This window comes from Xyrauchen texanus, chromosome 38 (assembly GCF_025860055.1).
Source record: "Xyrauchen texanus isolate HMW12.3.18 chromosome 38, RBS_HiC_50CHRs, whole genome shotgun sequence".
Classification (NCBI taxonomy): domain Eukaryota; kingdom Metazoa; phylum Chordata; class Actinopteri; order Cypriniformes; family Catostomidae; genus Xyrauchen; species Xyrauchen texanus.
Genome location: NC_068313.1, coordinates 30,642,958 through 30,654,588, shown reverse-complemented (window position 1 = coordinate 30,654,588; position 11,631 = coordinate 30,642,958).

Genomic DNA, 11,631 nt, shown 5'->3' with positions numbered 1-11,631 from the left:
TTAAAACGTCCTGCAAGTTTAATATTTTAAGACGTCCTCCCCATTCTATCGAATCATTTATTTAATCAAGCTCAAAATACAGCTCGTTCTGGATTCATGGTTAGAAGTGACGTGTCGGTTAGAAGTGACGTAACAGCGTTTGCATATGACCGCCTCCAGCACAAGATAACTACGCTTTAAGCACGAGACAACTACGCTCATTTCAGTATCGCCGTCGCCTCACAAGTGTTCAGTCGATGGACAGCGAGCTCTGACAGAGACTACTTGTGCACAGGAAAATTACGATGCCACACAGATGTGCTGTTCCTGGCTGTGGTCAAACAAAACCTCTGAATAAGCTGCCGAAAGATCCAGGCGTCAGGGAAAAATGGATGCAGTTTATTTTTTGTGGACGTCCCAGTCATTTTAAGGATGACTGTTTTGAGAACAAATCTCAATATGATGCTGGCTTTGCCAGAAAACTGTTGCTCAAAGATAAGTCCGTGCCGACTATTCTGGGAACAACGACAAGCGCAAACTGTAAGTAATCTATTTTAAACTTTAAACTACTTTTTAAAGCGCAATTTCATTCATTATGAATAATCACAGTGTTTTTACTTAGTTTACTTGCATATTGTTCTGGCTGGAGGCGTCAATAATTGATACATAGGCACTGACGTTAGCCAATCATAACAGTGGGCGTTAACACTGAAGTCTTAAATGGAAAACGCCCCAAAACAGACTGTTTGAATCAGAGGATGAGAAACAGGGTGGGAAAAGGTCATAAATCACTAGATTTTAAAAGTTTTTCTTAAAAAAAAATATATTAATACTATAATTGCACCTAAGGGAACATAACAATACAATAAAAAAAACCATGTCATGACCCCTTTAAAACACTTGATGGAGCGCAAATTCGAACTTAAAGGAATCTCAATATATGTTCCAAGTATTTAACTATATTTAACTTGACACAGTGACCTAAACATTTTATGTTTATGATGCAACGCACCCGAGACAGGTGTACATTGATGGGTCCTTAAACAAGCCCTCATAATAAATCTCGAACTGATTGAAAAATTCACTTGTGAAATGGATTGCTGTGAACTGTATGCCAATGATTGTCTTATGTTCAATAATATGGTAGTAAACAATACATTGCATTCTAAAGCCGCTCTTTGTATTTACTTTATGATTAATTCTTCGGCCACAAGAATGTAATGCATTTTAATTATCTGAATATTTTGTATTTTTATATATTAATTTTTAAATATTTAAAGATAACTATGTATTATTTCATCATTATATATTTAATTATTGTTATATGATGGGCTTTCTCAGCAAATATTTGTATATGCGATTAATCACGATTAATTATCGGGACACCATGTAATTAATTCGATTAAAAATTTATCGATTGACAGCTCAAATTTTTTTATATTTTTGCAGGAAAACAAAGTACACCTACTGAGTAGGGATGATAATTAATAGAAAAAAAGGGCTTTATATATTATACATTTTATATAAATGTATCTGTTTCTAACCCACACATATCAAATTGCTGTATGTTGTATGAATTACTTTTATGCTACATCTATGTGCTTTTTGGAGCTTCAAAGTTCTGCTCACCATTCACTTGCATTGTATGCAAAGGGCTTTATATATTATACACTTTATATAAATGTATCTGTTTCTAACCCACACATATCAAATTGCTGTATTGAGTTGTATGAATTACTTTGAAGCTCCAAAAAGCACATAGAGGTAGCATAAAAGTTCTGGTCACCATTCACTTGCATTGTATGGACCAACAGAGCTGAGATATTCTACTAAAAATCTTAATTTGTGTTCAGCAGAAGAAAGTCATACACATCTGGGATGGCATGAGGGTGAGAAAATTAGAGCGTTTAAATGTTTTGGTGAACTCTTTCATTTGATGCATGGAAGTAATTTGGGTTTGAAACAACATGGTGGTGATTGATGACAATTTCCATTATTAACAATAATATTAATAGTATTATTATTCTGTAATGCATGTTAAATGTGTATCATATACTAGAATATAATAAGCGTAAACATCCATTAAGTTACATATGAAAGTAACTAGTTACTCACTACTTGAGTCTTTTTATTGGATACATTCTTACTCGAGTAATTTTTAACTTTTATTTACTTCTTTTAGGCACTTTTTTTTTTTCCTTTACTTCATGTGGGACCTGTGCCCCAGTATTGTCACTAGATACTCCCAGGTTCTTTGCAGGTATGGAGGTGGGTGAGAAGCTTTGGCTATGCAGCAAACACATTCAATTGCATGCCACAGCAAATTTGATGCATTAATAGTGCCATATCAAGCTGCTTATACATGGCATATTGCCAAATTAAACGGAGCTTAAAGAAGCCACTATGGGATGAAGACACTGTGCAGAGGAAATGCTGGTAAGCTGGAAGTTTGAGCTATTGATATGCAGATGTGAGCCTTTTCAGGTCTGTGCAATGCATTCTTAATGTACAGCTATTGTTGACCGAAAAGTATTTAGGTTAGGAATTTCATCTTGGCACCTGTTTGCAATGCAGAGAGAAGCAAACAGGGCCAAAATGAAGTATGAGATATTACCACTAGATGGGAGTATTGCACCACATCTCTACATTTGTGAGAAGAAGAGTTGGGGTCTTTTTACCAGTGTTCTTGAAATGTAATTGATTTTTATACTGAAAACCCCTAGTCCCAATCCACTTTCATTGTGTCGAAGGGAGCAGCATGGATATTCTTCCAAATCTGTCCATATGTGTTCTACCAAAGATAGTAAGTCATACGGGTTTGGAACAACATGAGAGGGAGTAAATGACGACAGAAGTTTCATATTTGGGAAACTTTGCCTTTAATATTTTTGTCTGCATTATTTCCCCATTGTTGGGTGTTTCTTAATCTGTCTCTTTTGCAGCTCTGGGAATCACACATCATCAAACTAGGCAGGAATATTCATGTATACAATACTGATATACGTAGCTGCTTGTGTGCTCTGATAATAGTGTTTGTAAGGTTTAAATGGCTTTCTGCTTAAATCCCAATGTGGATTTTATATTCCCAGGATTTTTGACACACTTTAATATGCTGTGGCATATAGACTAGCTACTGTATGAAAGCATGGACTTGAACTTTAAAGTCTCTGCTGCATTGTAATAAATTTGATTATACACACATATCTTTGTACATGCAGAACCATTTTTCAAATCCAGAAAACTCCCCCTCTCACTACACACTGTTCTCTCTCCCCGGACATCTAATCACTCACACCTGATCCCAATCCATTACCTCCCCTCTATAAATACTCACCCCGCCACTCCATCTTTGTCTATGTGGAGGAGGCCTTGTCCCAAGGGTACATACTACCCTCAACCTTCAATGCCACTTTCAGCTTATTCGTGGCCAAGGAGGATGGAGGTTTAAGACCCTGCATTGATTACCAAGCTCTCAACAATGTCACCGTCAAATACAGCAATCCCCTTCCCTTGGTTCCGGCCGCCCTGGAATTACTCAGAGGAGCAATGGTGTTCACCAAACTGGACCTACACAGCACATACAACCTGATCCAGATACGGAAGTGGGATGAGTGGAAGACTGCCATCCTCACACCCACAAGGCATTACGAATACCGGGTAATGCCTTATGGCCTAGCCAATGCCCCCTTCGTTTTCCAAGGTTTTATGAATGAGATCTTCAAGGAATACCTCCACCGCTTTGTGATCATATACACAGACGATATCCTCATCTTCTCCCGAAACCTTCCAGAGCACATTCACCATGTGACACTGGTCATGCAGAAGCTCCTCAAACACGGTTTGTTCCTCTAGAAAAGATTACACGGCGGCATGGTATTAAAATACTGGCTGGAGTGGAATGCAGCTTGGTGGTGGGTTTGGTTGTAGGACACTACTGCATAAAGTCAGCAGCAAGAATGAATAATGCAGATGTATTTTTTCTGGAGTCATATGAGAAAGTAAACTTAATTGAATTGTTGAGGGTTAGTTATTAAGGATGAATAGTTTCCTGTTCACTTGTTAATCCTGCAATGTGCCCCCATTTATTAGTGATGAAATAATAGAACGTGAATTGTCAAGACATGAGCAAATTGTTCGGTGATTAAAAAGATACCAATGGGTTTCAAGTCTCCTCTTTTGAAGCATGCTGTCTCTTTTAGGAGGCAACTTCATATGATTATGAAAAGTGATGTGGAAGAGCGGAATATTGTTTTAAAATTAAGAGTTGAAGATTTCGATTATGTAATTTTCGCAACCTCTGAAACGATTAAATGTTTCAAATGCGGGAAACGGGCATTTGGCTCGCTCGTGCGTTGCGCAAAGGGGAGATTTGCAGGCTGAATCTGAGGAATGAAATAAGCTCTGACAAATGACGTTAGAGCTGCATGTAGCGCTGTCACATATATCAGGTCAGAGTCAGAACAAACAGCACATTGTAGTATTGTAGAGATGGCAACTGATGGGCCACAGATGATACACAGCGAGAAAGAGGGGGAAAAGTGATGAAGAAAGTGATATCACAGATGTAGGGGGATCATATGGGAAAGAAATGAGATCAGCAAAAGATAAGGAACACTGAGGAAATGTCTGATGATTCTTCTACAGCTAGTTGTGGAGAAATGGATACTCAGAAATCAACAATGATGGTACATGAGAGAAAAAAGTGCTATATCTGGATGTAAATCGATTGAAAAAGATTGTGCAAACGTTGCGCACAGATGCGCACAGAACAAACTTAAGATTAGAAAGTAAGCATAAAAAAAGGTGGAGCTTTTTTATTGTGGTTGCTTTTAGTAGTTTTAATATCATTAATATTTGACTTAAAGCCTACTACAATAAATCTAAATGGAGAAAGATATATTAGGAAAAGTCAGTTTTTCCAGATGCTACAAATAAAGTGGTGGCGGCGTAGTGGCTAAAGCACAGGGCTGTTAATCAGATGGTCGCTGGTTCTAACCCCACGGCCACCACCATTGTGTCCTTGAACAAGGCACTTAACTCCAGGTTGCTCCGGGGGGGATTGTCCCTGTAATAATTGCACTGTAAGTCACTTTGGATAAAAGCGTCTGCCAAATGCATAAATGTAAATAAATAATGTTGATATAGCATTTGCACAAGAGACTGAAAAGAATGGAGTGGAAATGTAACATTAAGCCATAAAATCAATACAAGTGCTGGTGTTGGAATTTATTTAGCAAAACATTTCCTTCACTTTTCCTATGAAGTAGAAGAGGTTATAGAAGGAAGAATTTTTAAAGTTGTTGCGAAATATGACATTGCATCACTTGTTCTAATAAATGTCTATGCTCCAGTAATGGCAACTGAAAGAATTATATTTTTGGAAAGTTTGTCAAATATCATACAAAATTGTGACCCTGAGCACTATCTTATGTTGGCAGAAGATTTTAATTCCACAGCAAATGATATTGATAGAAATCATCTAGAGCCTCACATAGATTCTAGATTGTCATTGATTCGTTTTATGGAAACTAATGACTTAATGGATGTTTGGAGAAGATTACATGGTAATGATAGACAAAACTCACGGACATGTGTAAGAGATCATTTGATGTCCATTGCACGATTGGACCAAATGTATTGTTTTAGAAATCCATGTCAAATTATGAGATCATGTTGCATTAATCCAGTAAATGTTTCTGATCATTCGATGGTGACAGCTTGTGTTTTTATCAATTTCTTAAAGAGAAAGAGTGCATACTGGATTTGTAATAGTGCTTTGCTTGAAGATTCACAATTTAAACAGTGTTTTGAGTTTTTCTGGAAAGTGCATGTTTTCTAGTATGCAACAGTGGTGGGACATCAGGAAAAATCAAATGCAACAACTGTGTAAACAATACCATTTCAGTGTCACTAAGAGCATAATAAAAAGAATTAAAGCACTTGTATTGTAGGAACTTCAAAATTTAATTGAAGTAACAGGGGAAAGTCTCTAAAAGAAAAGAAAACTGTATTGCAAGGTCTGGTAGGATTTAAAGCACAGGGAGCATTGATCAGGTCTCGCACCAATATTTATGGAATGGTCATAAGAGTTTTGGTTTCCCTCAAAAATGGATCAATATGATAAAGGATATGATATGGTGACATTGAAAGTGTTGTCAAGGTCAATGGTGACTTAAGTGCTCCTTTTAAAGCTCAAAGAGGAATTAGACGAGGATGTTTTCTTTCAGGGATGTTATATAAAATAGCAATTGAACCTTTATTATGTCAATTGAGACACATTTTAGAAGGTGTACCTTTGTATGGTAAGCAAAAATTGTATTTATTTGCATAAGCCGATGATGTGATGGTGGCTGTTAAGGGAAAAGATGATATAAGAAAAAAATTTAATAATAATAGTAGAGGATTATGGCAAATTATCATAAGCCAAAGTGAAGTGTAAATGTACTGCATTGGAAGTAGGTGGGTGGAATGAGAAAAAAAACAAGAATACCAGGAGGTTTATCATGGGTTTCAAGTGGAGTTAAATATCTGGGAGTTTATCTAGGTGATGAGCAAACGGTTCAGAAGAATTGGGAATGGATAGTAGAAATGATTGAAGGAAAACTGAGAAGATGGAGATGGTTGTTACCTGGAATGTCATATAGGGGTGCACACTTATTTTTAAAAACTTAAGTGGCATCAACTTTATGACACCGTCTAGCATCAACTGAACCACCTGCTGGTCTTCGGTCAGAGATACAAGCTCTAATTGTTGATTTTTTTCTGGAACAAGTTGCATTGGATTCCTCCATGTGTCTTATTTACAAAGAGATGAGGGTGGGCAAGGTCTCGTACACATAGAAAGTCAAAAAACAGCTTTTAGGTTACAAGTTGTTCAAAAATTCTTATATGGTGAAAACACCACATGGAAGGCAGGAGCTAGTCTCCAAGAACAAGTTGGAGGTTTAGGACTCACAAAAAAATCTCTTTTGGACTATGTGTGTGGAAAAAGACTTGGAAGGACTTTCATATTATTATAGCGTTCTAAAAGCATGGACTTCTGTGAAGATTTCAAGGAATACATCTACTTTGTCACTATATATTGGCTTTTAAAAGAACCTTTGGTGAGAGGTGCAAGATTAGTAATTTCTGAAATAGAAACATCTGGGATTCTCAACAGTTTAATGAATCCAAAATGTGATCACTTTGACATTTGTGGATATAACTTTGATAAAATTGACACAACAGCACAACATTTAAAAATGAAATCAAGAAGGATATGAGCATTTCTGGAGTGAGTTAAGGGAAATTTATCAAAGGAATATCTTTGTCAAATTATGAAATATAATAATGGAGATGTATCCAACATAAGTGATCCTTTTCCAGATATGGAAATCTCACCTGAGCTTACTGAAGACTGCTTGATACCAAAAGAGTGAATGGTTTAAAACCAAGTTTAGTTGGTGTAAAAAGTTATATGAACTGAGTGTTAAAGTGTTAAACAAAAACAAGCTGATGAGTAGGACAAGTACTCCATGGAGTTCTCATTTTGGTGTTGAAAATTATTGTAAACCGGAGTGGAGAGTTTTGTACAAGCCACCATTGACCAAAATTACTGGAGATTTGCAATGGAAAATGCTGCATGGTATCATTACGGTGAATGCATTTACTAGTATTATAAACAGGTCAAATTAAAGTAAATGTCCTTTTTGTGAAAGAAAACATTTTCTCACTGTTTATCAGGGGCAGAGCCAGGAGTTTATTAAAAGGGTGGCTAGGCAGGGGCAAGCAATCAGTCTGTGGTGACACAGAAATGTTCGGGCAGCATTTTTATATCGTCGGACTGTGGGGGTGTATACAATGACACCCGGGATGGAGAGGTTTGGCAACACTGATGTGCACACATGTCAAGTTAGTACATTTGAACAGAGATGATTTCACCTCTAAAAAAAACTAAATTGTGGCCAAAAAAAATATTTTAAAAAAATAAAACAGCAATTGCGAGTGGGGTGGCCAGGCTTCGGTCCATGGTGGCCACGGCCACCCCTAGCCACCCCCTAGCTCCGCCACTGCTGTTTATTAGATTGTGATAGACCTAAGGTTTTATTTTTGAGAATTCAAGAGATGTTTGTACATTTTAAAGTTTTAAAATAGAAAATGATGTGGATGAAATGTTTAAAAACCTGATAATAGCAAGGATAAGACATGAATTTTTGCTTTATATATCTATGAAGAATATATGGAATTATGAGAACGTACTGTGCTCTGTTATAGATTAACTTTTTTTTCGAATTGTATTGAGTGAAGGGGAACTTATAGAATTATGCTATTTTTAAAGTGTAATATGGAGTAATGTGTTTTTGTGTAGTGCAATTATTGGGTAATGTTTTAGAGAAAAAAAATGTGAACATTATTTGTAATTAAAGAATGTTTTAAATATTCTCTCTCTCTCTCCAACACATCTTTAGTTAGTAATCATGTGGAAAATGTTTTGACCCACACAAGAGTCTTCTTCAGAATAATATATAGTATAGTAATAATAATATAGTAAATAATATATAGTAAATACATTTAATGGACATTTCAAATTTTGAAGACTCTTGTGTGGGTCGGAAAGTTAACCACGTGTTAAGTCAGCAAGCTCTTTTCTGATTTGAGACTATTGTTTTGGACTGGTCACAACATTAGTGTGTGTTTGTGATTTTATGAACACTAAAGACATTAAATAAAACCAACATCTTTGACACATTTTCATTGGAAATGCATATGCATGTTTTTGCCCTGGAAATTTGACTTCAAAAATTGTAATCATGCAATAAATAGTAAGTGACCATATGGACATACAGTGAGGAAAATAAGTATTTGAACACCCTGCTATTTTGCAAGTTCTCCCACTTAGAAATCATGGAGGGGTCTGAAATTGTCATTGTAGGTGCATGTCCACTGTGAGAGACATAATCTAAAAAAAAAAATCCAGAAATCACAATGTATGATTTTTTAACTATTTATTTGTATGAGACAGCAGCAAATAAGTATTTGAACACCTGAGAAAATCAATGTTAATATTTGGTACAGTAGCCTTTGTTTGCAATTACAGAGGTCAAACGTTTCCTGTAGTTTTTCACCAGGTTTGCACACACTGCAGGAGGGATTTTGGCCCACTCCTCCACACAGATCTTCTCTAGATCAATCAGGTTTCTGGGCTGTCACTGAGAAACACGGAGTTTGAGCTCCCTCCAAAGATTCTCTATTGGGTTTAGGTCTGGAGACTGGCTAGGCCACGCCAGAACCTTGATATGCTTCTTACAGAGCCACTCCTTGGTTATCCTGGCTGTGTGCTTCGGGTCATTGTCATGTTGGAAGACCAAGCCTCGATCCATCTTCAATGCTCTAACTGAGGGAAGGAGGGTGTTCCCCAAAATCTCGCAATACATGGCCCCGGTCATCCTCTCCTTAATACAGTGCAGTCGCCCTGTCCCATGTGCAGAAAAACACCCCCAAAGCATGATGCTACCACCCCCATGCATCACAGTAGGGATGGTGTTCTTGGGATGGTACTCATCATTCTTCTTCCTCCAAACACGGTTAGTGGAATTATGACCAAAAAGTTCTATTTTGGTCTCATCTGACCACATGACTTTCTCCCATGACTCCTCTGGATCATCCAAATGGTCATTGGCAAACTTAAGACGGGCCTTGACATGTGCTGGTTTAAGCTGGGGAACCTTCCATGCCATGCATGATTTCAAACCATGACGTCTTAGTGTATTACCAACAGTAACCTTGGAAACGGTGGTCCCAGCTCTTTTCAGGTCATTGACCAGCTCCTCCCGTGTAGTTCTGGGCTGATTTCTCACGTTTCTTAAGATCATTGAGAACCCACGAGGTGAGATCTTGCATGGAGCCCCAGTCCGAGGGAGATTGACAGTCATGTTTAGCTTCTTCCATTTTCTAATGATTGCTCCAACAGTGGACCTTTTTCACCAAGCTGCTTGGCAATTTCCCGTAGCCCTTTCCAGCCTTGTGGAGGTGTACAATTTTGTCTGTAGTGTCTTTGGACAGCTCTTTGGTCTTGGCCATGTTAGTAGTTGGATTCTTACTGATTGTATGGGGTGGACAGGTGTCTTTATGCAGCTAACGACCTCAAACAGGTGCATCTAATTTAGGATAATAAATGGAGTGGAGGTGGACATTTTAAAGGCAGACTAACAGGTCTTTGAGGGTCAGAATTCTAGCTGATAGACAGGTGTTCAAATACTTATTTGCAGCTGTATCATACAAATAAATAGTTAAAAAATCATACATTGTGATTTCTGGATTTTTTTTTTTAGATTATGTCTCTCACAGTGGACATGCACCTACGATGACAATTTCAGACCCCTCCATGATTTCCAAGTGGGAGAACTTGCAAAATAGCAGGGTGTTCAAATACTTATTTTCCTCACTGTATATGCTGTGAAATATTATTAGCATTAATATTAATGAAAATAATGCAAGTTTGTTTATTTGGAGCATTTGTCTCTGTGGATCTCTTTATTTTACATTGTTAGTATTAGTAAATAGAGTCAGTCACTAATTTATAACATCATCAATATTTTATATTCTATGTTTTTTCAGACTTTATGAATGCAAACTATCAGAGAGCAGTGGTGAAGCTCTGGCCTCAGCTCTCAGCTCAAGGTTTTCAAGTCTGAGAGATCTGGACTTGAATTTCTACAACTACTGGATTCAGGAGTGAATCTGCTTTGTGCTGGACTTCAGAATCCTCACTGTAAATTGGAGATACTGTGGTAAAACAGTAGATTGTCAAATATCTATCCAATATATTTTGTTGTTGCTGCGGTGTTAACATGCAGCAGTAGAAACTTGTCTCTACAATTGTTGAATGGCTGTGAGCCTGACATTTGATAGAGAACCATTGGACTCCTAGATATCATAATTGTGTAATTGCATGTTTTGTGTCTGTGCGGTTTCTTAATAGTTTTTTTTTTTTGTTTCTGCTTGCTGAAGAACTGTGGTGCCTCTAATAAATGTTGTGCTGCTCTGGCTACAGCTCTAAGGTCTGGTCACTCCCACACAAAAGTGCTGGATATGTCTTTTAATGAACTAGGAAATTCAGGAGTGAAGCAGCTCTGTACTGGGCTGGAGGATGTACATTGTGTTTTAGAGGCACTGATGTAAGATCAGTCTTAAATCTTCAATTATAAAACAAGTAGTTCAGATTCTAAATTCTGATTGGATGAGATGCATTCGAAGCTGATGTGTAATGACTATAAATCCACACCACACATTCCATGTTCATGTGATGTTGTTGGCAACCACAAAAAACTACTACAGTTAAAATAATGAACTATTGGTGTGTTCACTCCAGGTCAAAATGACCATATTTACAAGATACCAACATGTAAAAACCATTCACATCTTCATAGGACTCATAATTATGAAAACTAAAAAGAAACTAAACTGTAAAAAGAACCAAAAATGGCAGCTGCCTCAACAGTTAAAAGGTAGATCACTTATAATTCTGTTTGATATTACATTTGATCACATTACATATTTGTTACATGTGGTGCCTTGTTCTTAAGTACACAGCTGCATGTACAGCATTCTTTGTTTATTTTGCAAGAACATAGTTGAATAAATTATTATTATATGTGATGGAATGCCATCAAA